At 44.4% G+C, this 13374-nt stretch overlaps 1 protein-coding gene and 45 non-coding genes across 47 annotated transcripts in view; 1 reads left to right on the forward strand and 45 right to left on the reverse strand.

The window, feature by feature from the left end:
• Window positions 1–13374, forward strand: part of pla2r1 (phospholipase A2 receptor 1) — a 69867-nt gene that overhangs the window by 32136 nt on the left and 24357 nt on the right. The window lies entirely within an intron of this gene.
• Window positions 101–173, reverse strand: trnaf-gaa (transfer RNA phenylalanine (anticodon GAA)). The gene has a single exon. It is a non-coding gene; the product is annotated as a tRNA-Phe (tRNA).
• On the reverse strand, window positions 412–484 carry trnai-gau (transfer RNA isoleucine (anticodon GAU)). The gene has a single exon. It is a non-coding gene; the product is annotated as a tRNA-Ile (tRNA).
• Window positions 660–732, reverse strand: trnaf-gaa (transfer RNA phenylalanine (anticodon GAA)). Its single transcript has one exon. It is a non-coding gene; the product is annotated as a tRNA-Phe (tRNA).
• Window positions 908–980, reverse strand: trnaf-gaa (transfer RNA phenylalanine (anticodon GAA)). The gene has a single exon. It is a non-coding gene; the product is annotated as a tRNA-Phe (tRNA).
• trnaf-gaa (transfer RNA phenylalanine (anticodon GAA)) lies at window positions 1156–1228 on the reverse strand. Its single transcript has one exon. It is a non-coding gene; the product is annotated as a tRNA-Phe (tRNA).
• trnaf-gaa (transfer RNA phenylalanine (anticodon GAA)) lies at window positions 1467–1539 on the reverse strand. The gene has a single exon. It is a non-coding gene; the product is annotated as a tRNA-Phe (tRNA).
• trnai-gau (transfer RNA isoleucine (anticodon GAU)) lies at window positions 1778–1850 on the reverse strand. Its single transcript has one exon. It is a non-coding gene; the product is annotated as a tRNA-Ile (tRNA).
• Window positions 2026–2098, reverse strand: trnaf-gaa (transfer RNA phenylalanine (anticodon GAA)). Its single transcript has one exon. It is a non-coding gene; the product is annotated as a tRNA-Phe (tRNA).
• Window positions 2274–2346, reverse strand: trnaf-gaa (transfer RNA phenylalanine (anticodon GAA)). The gene has a single exon. It is a non-coding gene; the product is annotated as a tRNA-Phe (tRNA).
• trnaf-gaa (transfer RNA phenylalanine (anticodon GAA)) lies at window positions 2522–2594 on the reverse strand. Its single transcript has one exon. It is a non-coding gene; the product is annotated as a tRNA-Phe (tRNA).
• trnaf-gaa (transfer RNA phenylalanine (anticodon GAA)) lies at window positions 2833–2905 on the reverse strand. Its single transcript has one exon. It is a non-coding gene; the product is annotated as a tRNA-Phe (tRNA).
• trnaf-gaa (transfer RNA phenylalanine (anticodon GAA)) lies at window positions 3144–3216 on the reverse strand. The gene has a single exon. It is a non-coding gene; the product is annotated as a tRNA-Phe (tRNA).
• On the reverse strand, window positions 3756–3828 carry trnaf-gaa (transfer RNA phenylalanine (anticodon GAA)). Its single transcript has one exon. It is a non-coding gene; the product is annotated as a tRNA-Phe (tRNA).
• On the reverse strand, window positions 4004–4076 carry trnaf-gaa (transfer RNA phenylalanine (anticodon GAA)). Its single transcript has one exon. It is a non-coding gene; the product is annotated as a tRNA-Phe (tRNA).
• Window positions 4305–4377, reverse strand: trnaf-gaa (transfer RNA phenylalanine (anticodon GAA)). The gene has a single exon. It is a non-coding gene; the product is annotated as a tRNA-Phe (tRNA).
• Window positions 4553–4625, reverse strand: trnaf-gaa (transfer RNA phenylalanine (anticodon GAA)). The gene has a single exon. It is a non-coding gene; the product is annotated as a tRNA-Phe (tRNA).
• Window positions 4864–4936, reverse strand: trnai-gau (transfer RNA isoleucine (anticodon GAU)). Its single transcript has one exon. It is a non-coding gene; the product is annotated as a tRNA-Ile (tRNA).
• On the reverse strand, window positions 5112–5184 carry trnaf-gaa (transfer RNA phenylalanine (anticodon GAA)). Its single transcript has one exon. It is a non-coding gene; the product is annotated as a tRNA-Phe (tRNA).
• Window positions 5360–5432, reverse strand: trnaf-gaa (transfer RNA phenylalanine (anticodon GAA)). Its single transcript has one exon. It is a non-coding gene; the product is annotated as a tRNA-Phe (tRNA).
• Window positions 5724–5796, reverse strand: trnaf-gaa (transfer RNA phenylalanine (anticodon GAA)). The gene has a single exon. It is a non-coding gene; the product is annotated as a tRNA-Phe (tRNA).
• trnaf-gaa (transfer RNA phenylalanine (anticodon GAA)) lies at window positions 5972–6044 on the reverse strand. Its single transcript has one exon. It is a non-coding gene; the product is annotated as a tRNA-Phe (tRNA).
• On the reverse strand, window positions 6283–6355 carry trnaf-gaa (transfer RNA phenylalanine (anticodon GAA)). Its single transcript has one exon. It is a non-coding gene; the product is annotated as a tRNA-Phe (tRNA).
• On the reverse strand, window positions 6594–6666 carry trnai-gau (transfer RNA isoleucine (anticodon GAU)). The gene has a single exon. It is a non-coding gene; the product is annotated as a tRNA-Ile (tRNA).
• trnaf-gaa (transfer RNA phenylalanine (anticodon GAA)) lies at window positions 6842–6914 on the reverse strand. The gene has a single exon. It is a non-coding gene; the product is annotated as a tRNA-Phe (tRNA).
• On the reverse strand, window positions 7090–7162 carry trnaf-gaa (transfer RNA phenylalanine (anticodon GAA)). Its single transcript has one exon. It is a non-coding gene; the product is annotated as a tRNA-Phe (tRNA).
• On the reverse strand, window positions 7338–7410 carry trnaf-gaa (transfer RNA phenylalanine (anticodon GAA)). The gene has a single exon. It is a non-coding gene; the product is annotated as a tRNA-Phe (tRNA).
• trnaf-gaa (transfer RNA phenylalanine (anticodon GAA)) lies at window positions 7649–7721 on the reverse strand. The gene has a single exon. It is a non-coding gene; the product is annotated as a tRNA-Phe (tRNA).
• On the reverse strand, window positions 7960–8032 carry trnaf-gaa (transfer RNA phenylalanine (anticodon GAA)). The gene has a single exon. It is a non-coding gene; the product is annotated as a tRNA-Phe (tRNA).
• trnaf-gaa (transfer RNA phenylalanine (anticodon GAA)) lies at window positions 8572–8644 on the reverse strand. The gene has a single exon. It is a non-coding gene; the product is annotated as a tRNA-Phe (tRNA).
• trnaf-gaa (transfer RNA phenylalanine (anticodon GAA)) lies at window positions 8820–8892 on the reverse strand. Its single transcript has one exon. It is a non-coding gene; the product is annotated as a tRNA-Phe (tRNA).
• Window positions 9068–9140, reverse strand: trnaf-gaa (transfer RNA phenylalanine (anticodon GAA)). The gene has a single exon. It is a non-coding gene; the product is annotated as a tRNA-Phe (tRNA).
• trnaf-gaa (transfer RNA phenylalanine (anticodon GAA)) lies at window positions 9432–9504 on the reverse strand. The gene has a single exon. It is a non-coding gene; the product is annotated as a tRNA-Phe (tRNA).
• Window positions 9680–9752, reverse strand: trnaf-gaa (transfer RNA phenylalanine (anticodon GAA)). Its single transcript has one exon. It is a non-coding gene; the product is annotated as a tRNA-Phe (tRNA).
• On the reverse strand, window positions 9928–10000 carry trnaf-gaa (transfer RNA phenylalanine (anticodon GAA)). The gene has a single exon. It is a non-coding gene; the product is annotated as a tRNA-Phe (tRNA).
• On the reverse strand, window positions 10239–10311 carry trnai-gau (transfer RNA isoleucine (anticodon GAU)). The gene has a single exon. It is a non-coding gene; the product is annotated as a tRNA-Ile (tRNA).
• On the reverse strand, window positions 10487–10559 carry trnaf-gaa (transfer RNA phenylalanine (anticodon GAA)). The gene has a single exon. It is a non-coding gene; the product is annotated as a tRNA-Phe (tRNA).
• Window positions 10735–10807, reverse strand: trnaf-gaa (transfer RNA phenylalanine (anticodon GAA)). The gene has a single exon. It is a non-coding gene; the product is annotated as a tRNA-Phe (tRNA).
• On the reverse strand, window positions 11099–11171 carry trnaf-gaa (transfer RNA phenylalanine (anticodon GAA)). Its single transcript has one exon. It is a non-coding gene; the product is annotated as a tRNA-Phe (tRNA).
• Window positions 11347–11419, reverse strand: trnaf-gaa (transfer RNA phenylalanine (anticodon GAA)). The gene has a single exon. It is a non-coding gene; the product is annotated as a tRNA-Phe (tRNA).
• Window positions 11658–11730, reverse strand: trnaf-gaa (transfer RNA phenylalanine (anticodon GAA)). Its single transcript has one exon. It is a non-coding gene; the product is annotated as a tRNA-Phe (tRNA).
• Window positions 11906–11978, reverse strand: trnal-caa (transfer RNA leucine (anticodon CAA)). Its single transcript has one exon. It is a non-coding gene; the product is annotated as a tRNA-Leu (tRNA).
• trnaf-gaa (transfer RNA phenylalanine (anticodon GAA)) lies at window positions 12207–12279 on the reverse strand. The gene has a single exon. It is a non-coding gene; the product is annotated as a tRNA-Phe (tRNA).
• trnaf-gaa (transfer RNA phenylalanine (anticodon GAA)) lies at window positions 12571–12643 on the reverse strand. The gene has a single exon. It is a non-coding gene; the product is annotated as a tRNA-Phe (tRNA).
• Window positions 12872–12944, reverse strand: trnas-gga (transfer RNA serine (anticodon GGA)). Its single transcript has one exon. It is a non-coding gene; the product is annotated as a tRNA-Ser (tRNA).
• trnaf-gaa (transfer RNA phenylalanine (anticodon GAA)) lies at window positions 13183–13255 on the reverse strand. Its single transcript has one exon. It is a non-coding gene; the product is annotated as a tRNA-Phe (tRNA).

Here is a 13374-nt window from a genome sequence, read left to right on the forward strand (position 1 = left end):
AACTCGGGATCGACCTTGAAACTGATAACAGATCAACTCCGTCCCAATGCCGAAACTCGGGATCGACCTTGAAACTGATAACAGATAAACCCCGTCCCAATACCAAAACTCGGGATCGATCCGAGGACCTTTAGATCTTCAGTCTAACGCTCTCCCAACTGAGCTATTTCGGCCTATACAAAACAGAAGGACAATTTCCCGATCGAGAAAGGTAACTGTGATACTAAGGAGCAAATTATCCACTCAAACACTCCTTCGAGTTTGTCATCTCAGACAACAGATTAACTCTGTCCAATGCCAAAACTCGGGATCGACCTTGAAACTGATAACAGATCAACTCCATCCCAATGCCGAAACTCAGGATCGATCTTCTAAAGTCATACTAACGATAACAGATCAACTCTGCCCCAATGCCGAAACTCGGGATCGATCCGAGGACCTTTAGATGATCAGTCTAATGCTTTCCCAGCTGAGATATTTCAGCCGATACAGGCCAAAAGGACAATTTCCCGATCGAGAAAGGTAACTCTGATACAAAGGAGCAAATTATCCACTCAAGCACTCCTTCGAGTTGGTCATCTCAGATAACAAATTAACCCTGTCTGGTGTTGAAACTCTGGATCGACCTCAAAACTGACAACAGATTAACTGTGCTTCAATGCCGAAACTCGGGATCGATCCGAGGACCTTTAGATCTTCAGTCTAACGCTCTCCCAACTGAGCTATTTCGGCCTAAACAAAACAGATGGACAATTTCCCGATCGAGAAAGGTAACTGTGATACTAAGGAGCAAATTATCCACTCAAGCACTCCTTCGAGTTGGTCATCTCAGATAACAAATTAACCCTGTCCGGTGCTGAAACTCTGGATCGACCTCAAAACTGATAACAGATTAACTGTGCTTAAATGCCAAAACTCAGGATCGATCCGAGAACCTTTAGATCTTCAGTCTAACGCTCTCCCAACTGAGCTATTACGGCCTATACAAAACAGAAGGACAATTTCCCGATCGAGAAAGGTAACTGTGATACTAAGGAGCAAATTATCCACTCAAGCACTCCTTCGAGTTTGTCATCTCAGACAACAGATTAACCCTGTCCAATGCCAAAACTCGGGATCGACCTTGAAACTGATAACAGATCAACTCCGTCCCAATGCCGAAACTCGGGATCGATCCGAGGACCTTTAGATCTTCAGTCTAACGCTCTCCCAACTGAGCTATTTCGGCCTATACAAAACAGAAGGACAATTTCCCGATCGAGAAAGGTAACTGTGATACTAAGGAGCAAATCATCCACTCAAGCACTCCTTCGAGTTTGTCATCTCAGACAACAGATTAACCCTGTCCAATGCCAAAACTCGGGATCGACCTTGAAACTGATAACAGATCAATTCCGTCCCAATGCCGAAACTCAGGATTGATCTTCTAAACTCATACTAACGATAACAGATCAACTCTGCCCCAATGCCGAAACTCGGGATCGATCCGAGGACCTTTAGATCTTCAGTCTAACGCTCTCCCAACTGAGCTATTTCGGCCTATACAAAACAGAAGGACAATTTCCCGATCGAGAAAGGTAACTGTGATACTAAGGAGCAAATTATCCACTCAAGCACTCCTTCGAGTTTGTCATCTCAGACAACAGATTAACCCTGTCCAATGCCAAAACTCGGGATCGACCTTGAAACTGATAACAGATCAATTCCGTCCCAGTGCCGAAACTCAGGATTGATCTTCCAAACTCATACTAACGATAACAGATCAACTCTGCCCCAATGCCGAAACTCGGGATCGATCCGAGGACCTTTAGATCATCAGTCTAATGCTTTCCCAGCTGAGATATTTCAGCCGATACAGGCCAAAAGGACAATTTCCCGATCGAGAAAGGTAACTCTGATACAAAGGAGCAAATTATCCACTCAAGCACTCCTTCGAGTTGGTCATCTCAGATAACAAATTAACCCTGTCTGGTGTTGAAACTCTGGATCGACCTCAAAACTGACAACAGATTAACTGTGCTTCAATGCCGAAACTCGGGATCGATCCGAGGACCTTTAGATCTTCAGTCTAACGCTCTCCCAACTGAGCTATTTCGGCCTATACAAAACAGATGGACAATTTCCCGATCGAGAAAGGTAACTGTGATACTAAGGAGCAAATTATCCACTCAAGCACTCCTTCGAGTTGGTCATCTCAGATAACAAATTAACCCTGTCCGGTGCTGAAACTCTGGATCGACCTCAAAACTGATAACAGATTAACTGTGCTTAAATGCCAAAACTCGGGATCGATCCGAAGACCTTTAGATCTTCAGTCTAACGCTCTCCCAACTGAGCTATTACGGCCTATACAAAACAGAAGGACAATTTCCCGATCGAGAAAGGTAACTGTGATACTAAGGAGCAAATTATCCACTCAAGCACTCCTTCGAGTTTGTCATCTCAGACAACAGATTAACCCTGTCCAATGCCAAAACTCGGGATCGACCTTGAAACTGATAACAGATCAACTCCGTCCCAATGCCGAAACTCGGGATCGATCCGAGGACCTTTAGATCTTCAGTCTAACGCTCTCCCAACTGAGCTATTTCGGCCTATACAAAACAGAAGGACAATTTCCCGATCGAGAAAGGTAACTGTGATACTAAGGAGCAAATTATCCACTCAAGCACTCCTTCGAGTTTGTCATCTCAGACAACAGATTAACCCTGTCCAATGCCAAAACTCGGGATCGACCTTGAAACTGATAACAGATCAATTCCGTCCCAATGCCGAAACTCAGGATTGATCTTCTAAACTCATACTAACGATAACAGATCAACTCTGCCCCAATGCCGAAACTCGGGATCGATCCGAGGACCTTTAGATCTTCAGTCTAACGGTCTCCCAACTGAGCTATTTCGGCCTATACAAAACAGAAGGACAATTTCCCGATCGAGAAAGGTAACTGTGATACTAAGGAGCAAATTATCCACTCAAGCACTCCTTCGAGTTTGTCATCTCAGACAACAGATTAACCCTGTCCAATGCCAAAACTCGGGATCGACCTTGAAACTGATAATAGATCAATTCCGTCCCAATGCCGAAACTCAGGATTGATCTTCTAAACTCATACTAACGATAACAGATCAACTCTGCCCCAATGCCGAAACTCGGGATCGATCCGGGGACCTTTAGATCTTCAGTCTAACACTCTCCCAGCTGAGCTATTTCGGCCGATACAGACCAAAAGGACAATTTCCCGATCGAGAAAGATAACTGTGATACTAAGTACCAAATTATCCACTCAAGCACTCCTTTGAGTTTGTCATCTCAGATAACCGATCAACCCTGTCCAGTGCTGAAACTCTGGATCGACCTCGAAACTGATAACAGATTAACTCCGTCCCAATGCCTAAACTCGAGATCGACCTTGAAACTGATAACAGATAAACTCCGTAACAATGCCGAAAGTCGGGATCGATCTTTGAAATTCATACTAACGATAACAGAGCTACTCAGCCCCAATGCCGAAACTCGGGATCAATCCGAGGACCTTCAGAGATTCAGTCTAACGCTCTCCCAACTGAGCTATTTCAGCCTATTCAGAACAAAAGGACAATTTCCCGATCGAGAAAGGTAACTCTGATACAAAGGAGCAAATTATCCACTCAAGCACTCCTTCGAGTAGGTCATCTCAGATAACAAATTAACCCTGTCCGGTGTTGAAACTCTGGATCGACCTCAAAACTGATAACAGATTAACTGTGCTTCAATGCCGAAACTCGGGATCGATCCGAGGACCTTTAGATCTTCAGTCTAACGCTCTCCCAACTGAGCTATTTCGGCCTATACAAAACAGATGGACAATTTCCCAATCGAGAAAGGTAACTGTGATACTAAGGAGCAAATTATCCACTCAAGCACTCCTTCGAGTGTGTCATCTCAGATAACAGATTAACCCTGTCCAGTGCTGAAACTCTGGATCGACCTCGAAACTGATAACAGATTAACTGTGCTTCAATGCCGAAACTCGGGATCGATTCGAGGACCTTTAGATCTTCAGTCTAACGCTCTCCCAACTGAGCTATTTCAGCCTATACAAAACAGAAGGACAATTTCCCGATCGAGAAAGGTAACTGTGATACTAAGGAGCAAATTATCCACTCAAGCACTCCTTCGAGTGTGTCATCTCAGATAACAGATTAACCCTGTCCAGTGCTGAAACTCTGGATCGACCTCGAAACTGATAACAGATTAACTCCGTCCCAATGCCTAAACTCGACATCGACCTCGAAACTGATAACAGATTAACTGTGCTTCAATGCCGAAACTCGGGATCGATTCGAGGACCTTTAGATCTTCAGTCTAACGCTCTCCCAACTGAGCTATTTCAGCCTATACAAAACAGAAGGACAATTTCCCGATCGAGAAAGGTAACTGTGATACTAAGGAGCAAATTATCCACTCAAGCACTCCTTCGAGTTTGTCATCTCAGACAACAGATTAACCCTGTCCAATGCCAAAACTCGGGATCGACCTTGAAACTGATAACAGATCAACTCCGTCCCAATGCCGAAACTCGGGATCGATCCGAGGACCTTTAGATCTTCAGTCTAACGCTCTCCCAACTGAGCTATTTCGGCCTATACAAAACAGAAGGACAATTTCCCGATCGAGAAAGGTAACTGTGATACTAAGGAGCAAATTATCCACTCAAACACTCCTTCGAGTTTGTCATCTCAGACAACAGATTAACTCTGTCCAATTTCAAAACTCAGGATCGACCTTGAAACTGATAACAGATCAACTCCGTCCCAATGCCGAAACTCAGGAACGATCTTCTAAAGTCATACTAACGGTAACAGATCAACTCTGCCCCAATGCCGAAACTCGGGATCGATCCGAGGACCTTTAGATTATCAGTTTAATGCTCTCCCAGCTGAGATACTTCAGCCGATACAAGCCAAAAGGACAATTTCCCGATCGAGAAAGGTAACTCTGATACAAAGGAGCAAATTATCCACTCAGGCACTCCTTCGAGTTGGTCATCTCAGATAACAAATTAACCCTGTCCGGTGTTGAAACTCTGGATCGACCTCAAAACTGATAACACATTAACTGTGCTTCAATGCCGAAACTCGGGACCGATCCGAGGACCTTTAGATCTTCAGTCTAACGCTCTCCCAACTGAGCTATTTCGGCCTATACAAAACAGATGGACAATTTCCCGATGGAGAAAGGTAACTGTGATACTAAGGAGCAAATTATCCACTCAAGCACTCCTTCGAGTTGGTCATCTCAGATAACAAATTAACCCTGTCCGGTGCTGAAACTCTGGATCGACCTCAAAACTGATAACAGATTAACTGTGCTTCAATGCCAAAACTCGGGATCGATCCGAGGACCTTTAGATCTTCAGTCTAACGCTCTCCCAACTGAGCTATTTCGGCCTATACAAAACAGAAGGACAATTTCCCGATCGAGAAATGTAACTGTGATACTAAGGAGCAAATTATCCACTCAAGCACTCCTTCGAGTTTGTCATCTCAGACAACAGATTAACCCTGTCCAGTGCTGAAACTCTGGATCGACCTCGAAATTGATAACAGATTAACTCCGTCCCAATGCCTAAACTCGAGATCGACCTTGAAACTGATAACAGATAAACTCCGTCACAATGCCGAAAGTCGGGATCGATCTTTGAAATTCATACTAACGATAACAGAGTTACTCAGCCCCAATGCCGATACTCAGGATCGATCCGAGGACCTTTAGATCTTCAGTCTAACGCTCTCCCAACTGAGCTATTACGGCCTATACAAAACAGAAGGACAATTTCCCGATCGAGAAAGGTAACTGTGATACTAAGGAGCAAATTATCCACTCAAGCACTCCTTCGAGTTTGTCATCTCAGACAACAGATTAACCCTGTCCAATGCCAAAACTCGGGATCGACCTTGAAACTGATAACAGATCAACTCCGTCCCAATGCCGAAACTCGGGATCGATCCGAGGACCTTTAGATCTTCAGTCTAACGCTCTCCCAACTGAGCTATTTCGGCCTATACAAAACAGAAGGACAATTTCCCGATCGAGAAAGGTAACTGTGATACTAAGGAGCAAATTATCCACTCAAGCACTCCTTCGAGTTTGTCATCTCAGACAACAGATTAACCCTGTCCAATGCCAAAACTCGGGATCGACCTTGAAACTGATAACAGATCAATTCCGTCCCAATGCCGAAACTCAGGATTGATCTTCTAAACTCATACTAACGATAACAGATCAACTCTGCCCCAATGCCGAAACTCGGGATCGATCCGAGGACCTTTAGATCTTCAGTCTAACGCTCTCCCAACTGAGCTATTTCGGCCTATACAAAACAGAAGGACAATTTCCCGATCGAGAAAGGTAACTGTGATACTAAGGAGCAAATTATCCACTCAAGCACTCCTTCGAGTTTGTCATCTCAGACAACAGATTAACCCTGTCCAATGCCAAAACTCGGGATCGACCTTGAAACTGATAACAGATCAATTCCGTCCCAGTGCCGAAACTCAGGATTGATCTTCCAAACTCATACTAACGATAACAGATCAACTCTGCCCCAATACCGAAACTCGGGATCGATCCGAGGACCTTTAGATCATCAGTCTAATGCTTTCCCAGCTGAGATATTTCAGCCGATACAGGCCAAAAGGACAATTTCCCGATCGAGAAAGGTAACTCTGATACAAAGGAGCAAATTATCCACTCAAGCACTCCTTCGAGTTGGTCATCTCAGATAACAAATTAACCCTGTCTGGTGTTGAAACTCTGGATCGACCTCAAAACTGACAACAGATTAACTGTGCTTCAATGCCGAAACTCGGGATCGATCCGAGGACCTTTAGATCTTCAGTCTAACGCTCTCCCAACTGAGCTATTTCGGCCTATACAAAACAGATGGACAATTTCCCGATCGAGAAAGGTAACTGTGATACTAAGGAGCAAATTATCCACTCAAGCACTCCTTCGAGTTGGTCATCTCAGATAACAAATTAACCCTGTCCGGTGCTGAAACTCTGGATCGACCTCAAAACTGATAACAGATTAACTGTGCTTAAATGCCAAAACTCGGGATCGATCCGAAGACCTTTAGACCTTCAGTCTAACGCTCTCCCAACTGAGCTATTACGGCCTATACAAAACAGAAGGACAATTTCCCGATCGAGAAAGGTAACTGTGATACTAAGGAGCAAATTATCCACTCAAGCACTCCTTCGAGTTTGTCATCTCAGACAACAGATTAACCCTGTCCAATGCCAAAACTCGGGATCGACCTTGAAACTGATAACAGATCAACTCCGTCCCAATGCCGAAACTCGGGATCGATCCGAGGACCTTTAGATCTTCAGTCTAACGCTCTCCCAACTGAGCTATTTCGGCCTATACAAAACAGAAGGACAATTTCCCGATCGAGAAAGGTAACTGTGATACTAAGGAGCAAATTATCCACTCAAGCACTCCTTCGAGTTTGTCATCTCAGACAACAGATTAACCCTGTCCAATGCCAAAACTCGGGATCGACCTTGAAACTGATAACAGATCAATTCCGTCCCAATGCCGAAACTCAGGATTGATCTTCTAAACTCATACTAACGATAACAGATCAACTCTGCCCCAATGCCGAAACTCGGGATCGATCCGAGGACCTTTAGATCTTCAGTCTAACGGTCTCCCAACTGAGCTATTTCGGCCTATACAAAACAGAAGGACAATTTCCCGATCGAGAAAGGTAACTGTGATACTAAGGAGCAAATTATCCACTCAAGCACTCCTTCGAGTTTGTCATCTCAGACAACAGATTAACCCTGTCCAATGCCAAAACTCGGGATCGACCTTGAAACTGATAATAGATCAATTCCGTCCCAATGCCGAAACTCAGGATTGATCTTCTAAACTCATACTAACGATAACAGATCAACTCTGCCCCAATGCCGAAACTCGGGATCGATCCGGGGACCTTTAGATCTTCAGTCTAACACTCTCCCAGCTGAGCTATTTCGGCCGATACAGACCAAAAGGACAATTTCCCGATCGAGAAAGATAACTGTGATACTAAGTACCAAATTATCCACTCAAGCACTCCTTTGAGTTTGTCATCTCAGATAACCGATCAACCCTGTCCAGTGCTGAAACTCTGGATCGACCTCGAAACTGATAACAGATTAACTCCGTCCCAATGCCTAAACTCGAGATCGACCTTGAAACTGATAACAGATAAACTCCGTAACAATGCCGAAAGTCGGGATCGATCTTTGAAATTCATACTAACGATAACAGAGCTACTCAGCCCCAATGCCGAAACTCGGGATCAATCCGAGGACCTTCAGAGATTCAGTCTAACGCTCTCCCAACTGAGCTATTTCAGCCTATTCAGAACAAAAGGACAATTTCCCGATCGAGAAAGGTAACTCTGATACAAAGGAGCAAATTATCCACTCAAGCACTCCTTCGAGTAGGTCATCTCAGATAACAAATTAACCCTGTCCGGTGTTGAAACTCTGGATCGACCTCAAAACTGATAACAGATTAACTGTGCTTCAATGCCGAAACTCGGGATCGATCCGAGGACCTTTAGATCTTCAGTCTAACGCTCTCCCAACTGAGCTATTTCGGCCTATACAAAACAGATGGACAATTTCCCAATCGAGAAAGGTAACTGTGATACTAAGGAGCAAATTATCCACTCAAGCACTCCTTCGAGTTGGTCATCTCAGATCACAAATTAACCCTGTCCGGTGCTGAAACTTTGGATCGACCTCGAAACTGATAACAGATTAACTGTGCTTCAATGCCGAAACTCGGGATCGATTCGAGGACCTTTAGATCTTCAGTCTAACGCTCTCCCAACTGAGCTATTTCAGCCTATACAAAACAGAAGGACAATTTCCCGATCGAGAAAGGTAACTGTGATACTAAGGAGCAAATTATCCACTCAAGCACTCCTTCGAGTGTGTCATCTCAGATAACAGATTAACCCTGTCCAGTGCTGAAACTCTGGATCGACCTCGAAACTGATAACAGATTAACTGTGCTTCAATGCCGAAACTCGGGATCGATTCGAGGACCTTTAGATCTTCAGTCTAACGCTCTCCCAACTGAGCTATTTCAGCCTATACAAAACAGAAGGACAATTTCCCGATCGAGAAAGGTAACTGTGATACTAAGGAGCAAATTATCCACTCAAGCACTCCTTCGAGTGTGTCATCTCAGATAACAGATTAACCCTGTCCAGTGCTGAAACTCTGGATCGACCTCGAAACTGATAACAGATTAACTCCGTCCCAATGCCTAAACTCGACATCGACCTTGAAACTGATAACAGATAAACTCCGTCACAATGCCGAAAGTCGGGATCGATCTTTGAAATTCATACTAACGATAACAGAGTTACTCAGCCCCAATGCCGATACTCAGGATCGATCCGAGGACCTTTAGATCTTCAGTCTAACGCTCTCCCAACTGAGCTATTTCGGCCTATACAAAACAGAAGGACAATTTCCTGATCGAGAAAGGTAACCGTGATACTAAGGAGCAAATTATCCACTCAAGCGCTCCTTCGAGTTGGTCATCTCAGATAACAAATTAACCCTGTCCGGTGCTGAAACTCTGGATCGACCTCGAAACTGATAACAGATTAACTGTGCTTCAATGCCGAAACTCGGGATCGATCCGAGGACCTTTAGATCTTCAGTCTAACGCTCTCCCAACTGAGCTATTTCGGCCTATACAAAACAGAAGGACAATTTCCCGATCGAGAAAGGTAACTGTGATACTAAGGAGCAAATTATCCACTCAAGCACTCCTTCGAGTTTGTCATCTCAGACAACAGATTAACCCTGTCCAATGCCAAAACTCGGGATCGACCTTGAAACTGATAACAGATCAACTCCGTCCCAATGCCGAAACTCGGGATCGATCCGAGGACCTTTAGATCTTCAGTCTAACGCTCTCCCAACTGAGCTATTTCGGCCTATACAAAACAGAAGGACAATTTCCCGATCGAGAAAGGTAACTGTGATACTAAGGAGCAAATTATCCACTCAAACACTCCTTCGAGTTTGTCATCTCAGACAACAGATTAACTCTGTCCAATTTCAAAACTCAGGATCGACCTTGAAACTGATAACAGATCAACTCCGTCCCAATGCCGAAACTCAGGAACGATCTTCTAAAGTCATACTAACGGTAACAGATCAACTCTGCCCCAATGCCGAAACTCGGGATCGATCCGAGGACCTTTAGATTATCAGTTTAATGCTCTCCCAGCTGAGATACTTCAGCCGATACAAGCCAAAAGGACAATTTCCCGATCGAGAAAGGTAACTCTGATACAAAGGAGCAAATTATCCACTCAGGCACTCCTTCGAGTTGGTCATCTCAGATAACAAATTAACCCTGTCCGGTGTTGAAACTCTGGATCGACCTCAAAACTGATAACACATTAACTGTGCTTCAATGCCGAAACTCGGGACCGATCCGAGGACCTTTAGATCTTCAGTCTAACGCTCTCCCAACTGAGCTATTTCGGCCTATACAAAACAGATGGACAATTTCCCGATGGAGAAAGGTAACTGTGATACTAAGGAGCAAATTATCCACTCAAGCACTCCTTCGAGTTGGTCATCTCAGATAACAAATTAACCCTGTCCGGTGCTGAAACTCTGGATCGACCTCAAAACTGATAACAGATTAACTGTGCTTCAATGCCAAAACTCAGGATCGATCCGAGGACCTTTAGATCTTCAGTCTAACGCTCTCCCAACTGAGCTATTTCGGCCTATACAAAACAGAAGGACAATTTCCCGATCGAGAAATGTAACTGTGATACTAAGGAGCAAATTATCCACTCAAGCACTCCTTCGAGTTTGTCATCTCAGACAACAGATTAACCCTGTCCAGTGCTGAAACTCTGGATCGACCTCGAAATTGATAACAGATTAACTCCGTCCCAATGCCTAAACTCGAGATCGACCTTGAAACTGATAACAGATAAACTCCGTCACAATGCCGAAAGTCGGGATCGATCTTTGAAATTCATACTAACGATAACAGAGTTACTCAGCCCCAATGCCGATACTCAGGATCGATCCGAGGACCTTTAGATCTTCAGTCTAACGCTCTCCCAACTGAGCTATTTCGGCCTATACAAAACAGAAGGACAATTTCCCAATCGAGAAAGGTAACCGTGATACTAAGGAGCAAATTATCCACTCAAGCGCTCCTTCGAGTTGGTCATCTCAGATAACAAATTAACCCTGTCCGGTGCTGAAACTCTGGATCGACCTCGAAACTGATAACAGATTAACTGTGCTTCAATGCCGAAACTCGGGATCGATCCGAGGACCTTTAGATCTTCAGTCTAACGCTCTCCCAACTGAGCTATTTCGGCCTATACAAAACAGAAGGACAATTTCCCGATCGAGAAAGGTAACTGTGATACTAAGGAGCAAATTATCCACTCAAACACTCCTTCGAGTTTGTCATCTCAGACAACAGATTAACTCTGTCCAATTTCAAAACTCGGGATCGACCTTGAAACTGATAACAGATCAACTCCGTCCCAATGCCGAAACTCAGGAACGATCTTCTAAAGTCATACTAACGGTAACAGATCAACTCTGCCCCAATGCCGAAACTCGGGATCGATCCGAGGACCTTTAGATCTTCAGTCTAACGCTCTCCCAACTGAGCTATTTCGGCCTATACGAAACAGATGGACAATTTCCCGATCGAGAAAGGTAACTGTGATACTAAGGAGCAAATTATCCACTCAAGCACTCCTTCGAGTTGGTCATCTCAGATAACAAATTAACCCTGTCCGGTGCTGAAACTCTGGATCGACCTCAAAACTGATAACAGATTAACTGTGCTTCAATGCCGAAACTCGGCATCGATCCGAGGACCTTTAGATCTTGAGTCTAACGCTCTCCCAACTGAGCTATTACGGCCTATACAAAACAGAAGGACAATTTCCCGATCGAGAAAGGTAACCGTGATACTAAGGAGCAAATTATCCACTCAAGCACTCCTTCGAGTTTGTCATCTCAGACAACAGATTAACCCTGTCCAATGCCAAAACTCGGGATCGACCTTGAAACTGATAACAGATCAACTCCGTCCCAATGCCGAAACTCGGGATCGACCTTGAAACTGATAACAGATAAACCCCGTCCCAATGCCAAAACTCGGGATCGATCCGAGGACCTTTAGATCTTCAGTCTAACGCTCTCCCAACTGAGCTATTTCGGCCTATACAAAACAGAAGGACAATTTCCCGATCGAGAAAGGTAACCGTGATACTAAGGAGCAAATTATCAACTCAAGCACTCCTTCGAGTGTGTCATCTCAGATAACAGATTAACCCTGTCCAGTGCTGAAACTCTGGATCGACCTCGAAACTGATAACAGATTAACTCCGTTCCAATGTCTAAACTCGAGATCGACCTTGAAACTGATAACAGATAAACTCCGTCACAATGCCGAAAGTCGGGATCGATCTTTGAAATTCATACTAACGATAACAGAGTTACTCAGCCCCAATGCCGATACTCGGGATCGATCCGAGGACCTTTAGATCTTCAGTCTAACGCTCTCCCAACTGAGCTATTTCGGCCTATACAAAACAGAAGGACAATTTCCCGATCGAGAAAGGTAACCGTGATACTAAGGAGCAAATTATCCACTCAAGCACTCGTTCGAGTTTGTCATCTCAGACAACAGATTAACCCTGTCCAATGCCAAAACTCGGGATGGACCTTGAAACTGATAACAGATCCACTCCGTCCCAATGCCGAAACTCGGGATCGATCTTGAAACTGATAACAGATCAACTCTGCCCCAATGCTGAAACTCGGGATCGATCCGAGGACATTTAGATCTCCAGTCTAACGCTCTCCCAACTGAGCTATTTCGGCCTATACAAAACAGACGGACAATTTCCCGATCGAGAAAGGTAACTGTGATACTAAGGAGCAAATTATCCACTCAAACACTCCTTCGAGTTTGTCATCTCAGACAACAGATTAACCCTGTCCAATGCCAAAACTCGGGATCGACCTTGAAACTGATAACAGATCAATTCCGTCCCAATGCCGAAACTCAGGATTGATCTTCTAAACTCATACTAACGATAACAGATCAACTCTGCCCCAATGCCGAAACTCGGGATCGATCCGAGGACCTTTAGATCTTCAGTCTAACGCTCTCCCAGCTGAGCTATTTCGGCTGATACAGACCAAAAGGACAATTTCCCGATCGAGAAAGATAACTGTGATACTAAGTACCAAATTATCCACTCAAGCACTCCTTTGAGTTTGTCATCTCAGACAACCGATTAACCCTGTC

This window comes from Corythoichthys intestinalis, chromosome 1 (genome assembly GCF_030265065.1).
Source record: "Corythoichthys intestinalis isolate RoL2023-P3 chromosome 1, ASM3026506v1, whole genome shotgun sequence".
In the NCBI taxonomy this organism is placed as follows: Eukaryota; Metazoa; Chordata; class Actinopteri; order Syngnathiformes; family Syngnathidae; genus Corythoichthys; species Corythoichthys intestinalis.